The sequence below is a fragment of the Arachis hypogaea genome, chromosome 18, assembly GCF_003086295.3.
Source record: "Arachis hypogaea cultivar Tifrunner chromosome 18, arahy.Tifrunner.gnm2.J5K5, whole genome shotgun sequence".
NCBI classification, from domain to species: domain Eukaryota; kingdom Viridiplantae; phylum Streptophyta; class Magnoliopsida; order Fabales; family Fabaceae; genus Arachis; species Arachis hypogaea.
Genome location: NC_092053.1, coordinates 62,323,261 through 62,329,585, shown reverse-complemented (window position 1 = coordinate 62,329,585; position 6,325 = coordinate 62,323,261). Strand labels below are relative to the sequence as shown.

General features: G+C 37.2%; 1 long non-coding RNA gene across 1 annotated transcript; it reads left to right on the top strand.

Moving 5' to 3' along the window:
• The first annotated feature begins 857 nt into the window (after nucleotides 1-857).
• Nucleotides 858-1,987, top strand: LOC112772149 (uncharacterized). Its single transcript, XR_003187392.2, has 4 exons — nucleotides 858-1,020; nucleotides 1,207-1,290; nucleotides 1,565-1,628; nucleotides 1,912-1,987. It is a non-coding gene; the product is annotated as an uncharacterized lncRNA (long non-coding RNA).
• Nucleotides 1,988-6,325: the final 4,338 nt, after the last annotated feature.

The window sequence follows — 6,325 nt, the reverse complement described above, 5'->3', positions numbered from 1 at the left end:
CAACAATAACCCTTTCTCTTTCACCATCATAATGGTAGTTCTTCTCCCTTTATTGTTTCAGCTTCTTCTTCTTCTTCGGTGGCTTCTTCTTCTGCAATCTATGTTAGTAAGGTGTTTGCACAATTAGGACTATTTTTATTTCAACATATTATCTGATTTCATTGCAGGTTAGACTTCAAGTGGAGGTGCCACCAGTTGTCTGTGAGGATTGTTACGAAAGGGTCATATCTGAGTTTACAAAACAAGCAAAGGTACTATCACCACTTAATTTATGGTTTATACATGCAATTATTATCTATAATGCCTGCAGTTTATGATTCTTTTGTATCTACATTGATGAGTATAACATCCCTACCTTGTTTTTCTTATAAAATATTTTAGTTGACTAATTTTTACAGTCTGAGGTTACTGCTTCACCATATATCTCAAAGAAGTTTGCTCAAGATTCATGTATCCAAAATTTTTGAAATAGTATGCCACTTTTATGTGCTAATTTACCATTTCACATCAACAGGTCCCCGGATTCTGCCCCGGAAAGCCGGTTCCAGAAAGTATTCTTGTCGGTTATGTCGGGCGCAAAAATGTTCAGAAGGCCATAATTGAATCTATATTGAGAACACTTTTTTATTCACATCAAAGTATACCCATCACCACTGTTACTCGCTTTTGTGCCTCAAGAGCTTCACTTGAGTCCTTGAGCTTTGGTAACACTAATGCTAATCAAAATCACAGGTAAGAAGCAGTTTTGTTCCATCGATTTAGCTACAAGTATTATAATATTATCTGATTCCTTATGTCCCTGACTCTGCAAGTTGTGTTCCGTAGAATAAACGAATTTGAGACAGAGTTGAGGGAAAAAGAGATGATGCTCTTGACCTACTTAATGCAAATTATGAAGTGGTCAAAGATCGGATGAATGCCGGCTCAAAAGGCATTCAAGAAGCTGCAATTCTGGATGTCTTAGCGCTGGGTTATGTGGCTGTTGGACACCTAAAAACTGTTGCTTCTCTGTTGAATGTGGTATGTTTTCCTTTTTATCCAATTTTCCCATTTCTAAGTATTTGTTTTTACTTTCAATTTTGTCAAATTTATCATGGTTTTAGTCAATGAATCTTTCTCTAAGTGTTGTTTATGTATGTTCAACTTTAATTTGTGGGAATTGGGAATTGTTTCTTTCATTAACTGTTCTGTTTCTTTGTTTATCAGTGCCTTGTATTAACTCCATCTTGTGAAGGCAGAGAAAGCTAGAAGATACATTCCAAGAGAATTCAAATTGGCTGAAGCTTTTGGGTAGGTCCAATATTGTAATTTCTCTCTTTAGATTATAAATGCAGCAATTCTTTTATGGATTTGAGTCTTTAGGCAATTTGTAAATATTGAATCCAAGAAATGTCGTCAGTTTAGAAGACCTAACTGTTGCTGACGTGAACTCAAGGATATTTTTTTTGGTTAATTTTCAAGACTGGTAAAATCATTCTAAAATCTTTTGAATTTTGATAGGACTTGTAAATTATGTTAAACTTTGAAATTAAACAGAGGCTGCATTAATTATTACTTGATACAGAAACACTTTGGGTGGCTTCTTTCTAGCTAGCTATGAGGACAGTCCCGCCGGTGTCTTTGACGAGGTACGGTTCTGTTTTCATTCTTGCTCTTTTATCTTTTTATTTAAACGAAAATGTTAGAAAACCAATATTTTTAATAAAAAAAAATTGAAAATTTGGTTTATAGTGACTCAAACTCGAGACAAATTTGCTAAGGTTTGGACTTAAATTCACATCTTCTGATATTGAAGTGGCTAAACCTTATAAAATTTTCAGGATTTTACATTATGATAGGTATACTTGAAGAAAATTCAAATTTTTTTTATCATAGATTTAAGGTTTCCTAATGATTATCCTTTTTTAAAAGACCATGGAAGCTAGTTTGGAGGGCCAAAGCTATCTAGATGTTCCTGCAACACAAATGCCAAATCTTGCATGCAGCTTTTGAGTTTTTTTTAATATATATATATATATATATATATATATATATATATATATATATATATATATATATATCTTGCATTACAGGCTCAACCAGTGAATGTTCCAACTAGTTTTAAGCAGAGGGCAATGCTGGTGGATGAGATTTGGCATGCTGCAGGTGACAATGCTTCTGATATTGATTGGTATGCCAAGCGCACTATCCTGGCAGGAATATACTCGACAACCGAGATTTATATGCTGACAGATACATCTCCTGGTTTGTTTTTCTGCCCCTTCTTTCTGAGCATACAAATTTTCTCGTATTTTTTGGTTGATTTAAGCTTTCCATCCATTATTGTGTTTTTTTGTGCTTTTCTTTTTATGGTAATCACTCTGTCGATTGTGATATATTTCATTGATCATTCAGTTCCATTTGATTCCCCCCTTCGCTCCTTCTCTCTTTTTCAGTATGTGAATAGCCAGAAAATATTAACTGGGTTCAATTGTCCATTCTCTCAAACTCTCCTTATTTTCTTGAACTGAGCCTGTCATAGTAGCCAATTTTCTCATGGCAATGAATTTGAGTAGTATTTTGATAAAGTATGTAATCATGGGGGAAACAATCGAATTTATTCTTTTATGCCCCACCCACCTCACTCCATCAATATAGTATCTTATATTTAGATGGATAACAAGCTGTTTGTGGCTCTGATGTGGTGTTGTAACAAGTGAAGACAATTCTTAATACATCTTTTGTTTGTTTCTGCTTAAATTGTTTCCTGAAATTTGATCTCTACCTACTTGTATTGCATCCCGCATTGCCAATTGGTTAGATTCCTTTCTCCCTTTTGCATGGTAATTCAATGGTTCCTTTTGCCTTTTTTTGTTTCTTTTTTGCAAAAGAAAAAAAAGCACTGAGCTTGCTTGCCAATGGGGTTATTCCTTGTTTCTTCATTGTTATGTCTTTGGTCGGTGATTGTCAGCATTTTCATTATTATGTTCTGTGAAAAGGAAATGAAATCATTTTGTTGATGTTGGTATTATTTTTTTCAGCTCCACCAAACATTGCTGGGAATCATTCTGATAGGGGGATATTGAGCTCGGTTATGTACTTGTTGGGCACAAGGTTGTAAGAAAAATATAAAATACAGAAAATGAGGGACCCTGACGTGATCTTGAGACCCCAGACCTGCTATTAATTTTTCATTGCTTTTGTTAGTGAATTTCGGCTGGATAGGAGGTTGAAGGGTTTTTTGTTACTGAAAAAACCTGGAAAGTTTTGTATAAGGATTAGTGTATAAAACAATTATACCAAAAATTGTCACTAATTACTGTTTAATTTATCTTGTAATAAAAATTGCATACTATATTTATAGGATTGGTAATACAAAAGGGTTGAAATTTAAAAAAAAGATTTTTTTTTTAAATTTGACAAGGCTATCGCCACGCTTTTAAAGCGTGGCCGTATCTCCCTATCGTCACGCTTTTAAAGCGTGGCTGTATCTCTCGCTATCGCCAGGCTTTAAAAGCGTGGCCGTATCTCCCGCTATCGCCACGTTTTAAAAGCGTGGCCGTATCTCCTTCTATCGCCACGCTTTAAAAGCGTGGCCGTATCTCTCTATGGCCACGCTTTAAAAGCGTGGCCGTATCTCTTGCATATGGCCACGTTTTTTAAGCGGGACAATTTGCAAAAACGTGGCAAAAAATAAAGCGTGGCAATAGGTCACCAAAAGTGTGGCGATAGAGCAATCGCCACCCTTTGATAGGCCACCCTTTCAAAAGCGTGGCGGTAGCTCAAAAAGCGTGGCGAAAAGCTATCGCCACGCTTTTTTCAGCTTTTCACCACGCTTTAAAAACGTGGCAATAGAGCTGTTTTCTTGTAGTGGCTTAAGGTTAGTAATGTGGTAAAATATAGAACAAATGGGATTTAAAGGCTCAAAGTGGTTAACAAAAGTAATTGAAAAGGATAGGCTTAATTTGGATAAGTGAGTTTAAACAAATAATGGCCTCAATCATGTGCAAGCATGCAAATATAATAAATATTGGACATATAAGATAAAACAAAATATAGATTACAATCATAGAGAAGTAAACACACAAGAATGAAATAATTATGGTTAAATAATGTAACCATACATAAAGGCTCAAATCTTTCACAGGTTGTGTGTTCTTTAGCTCAAATATCATGTTCCAAATACAACTCAAGCAAATTTATCATAAAATTTTGAAAAATTAGTGAAATTTTGTTCCAAAGATAGAGTCTTAAAAGAAACTTATTGTCTTTTCAATCAAGTAGAACATGCATGCAACTATCCTAACCTATGCAATTTATTCTTATTCTATAAAAGAAAGAAAATCTAACTAAAATATCCTAGTTATTGGTGCTAGGGAAAAGAAATTACCTCCAGAAGTCAGGTACTGACCGACCTCCCCACACTTAAGGCTTTGCACCGTCCTCGGTGCCGTTTGTCAGGAACAAGGGTGGGCTGGTAGCAGTATCTCCACAATTAGGATCATCATGGCTCCCTGTGCTGGTAAAAGAAGTGGAGTCCGGGGTATCCAAGTCCCTGAAGTGTCCCTTGAGTAGCTCCTTGAGGTGTTTGAATCGGCGCTCGTTACGGCGCTCTCTCATCTTTGCTTTCTGTTCTTGCCGATCCAACCTTTCGATTATCTGCTGGAGCAATTCATTAGTTGTAGGTGCTTGTGGTGTTGAAGAAGGATTATCTTCAACTGGAGTAGTAGGAAGGCTTGTATTGGCTGCTGGGAGTCTGAGGTATTTCCCATTAGGGACATACTGATCATCCCGTGGAAGCACGGCTTTGGTGTCCCCAGCTTTGTAGGAGACTCCTGCTGCTGAGACAAGATCTGAGACCAAGGCGGGAAAAGGTAAGTTGTCCGCAATTTGTACGTGTTCCATAGCATTCTGGATATGTCTTGAGAGATTCAGAGGTTGGTCTGTAAGGATGCACCAAAGTAGAACAGCCATGTCCGCAGTGAAGGAGGACTCATGAGTGCTCAGAAAGACGTAATGGGACATGATCTATGCCCATACGCGAGCCTCCAAGGTAAGTGCTGAAGCCAAGATTCTCTTAGGGCGGGTACGGTGGTATCCGTAGATCCAATAGCTGCCAGGTAATGCGATAACTCCGAGAACGGAGTCCCAGTCAAATTGGTACCTCTGGCGCTTAAGTGCGGCTTCTTGGAAGGCGTCCATTCCTTCTGGAATAGGGGAAAGACTTAGAGCTTGCTGAATGGCCTCTTCTGTGATAGGGACTTGCTTCTGCCGGACATAAACAGACGGCAGGGATGGCATGTAGAAGTTAGAGTAGAACTCAACTACCCAAGAAAGATTGACCTACCTTGGCTGTCTCCGTAGGAAACCCCATTGTCGTCGTTCAATTTGCGGCTCAACAAAGGAAGCAATATTGGACGGGAGGATAAGAAGGTATTCATTGTTATAGTTTCTTTCTGCCAGGATAGGGAACATATGCTCACAGTAGCGATTGGGAAATCGCGCAGTGTCCTTTGCTGGAAAGGCTTTCTCCTTCTCATCAACCTTTATTATCCTCTTAACTCTTTTTTGTTGAGGGCTTGACTGCGGTTGAAGAAGGCTCTGCCACTAATGCTCTTTTAGTTCCTCTTCTTGCTGGTGGTTTGGAAGTAGCTTTCTCTTTTCCTTTCTTGGTGGCCATCCTGAAAGAAGGGAAGAGAAAGTAAATTAAATTCAAAGAGATATACAGCAAGGAAGGAAACGGAAAAGAGGGTGATGGGTGCACATTAAGATATACTGACATTATCACATGCTCGCAAGTATACGTGAAAAGCCAACAATGGAAAATAGCTAGTGCATATAAAGACAAGTGACTGCAAGGTGTTTATTGGCATGCCGGCAAAGGGCATGAGTAGCATAGACCAAGCAATACTTTGTAACAAACCATCACGTTTGTATTGACAATTAAATTCAATTAATACAATAGTAAAGGAAAGTTGTGAAAAGCAAGCATTGAATAGTATAACAACATAGAGAAGTGCATAATGCCATTTGAGCTTTTTTCACAAACACATAGCATGCATGTTGAATAGGGTATAGAAAATATGAAGGTGAACATGCAAGCAATCCCTTAAATAGAATAAAAATAACTATCAAACAATTTGCAACAATCCACAAGCATATAATGAGGGATAATGACTCAAAAAAAAGAAAAACAAGTAAATTTCTAACACCATGTAAAAAGGAAAAGAAAAAGAAAGAAAAGATGAATAATAAAAAGAAAAAGAAAGGAAAAGAAAATACATATAAAATAATAAGAATGATAGAAAAAGAAAGAGAGAGGAAGAAAGTAAAACCTTGTTAATGG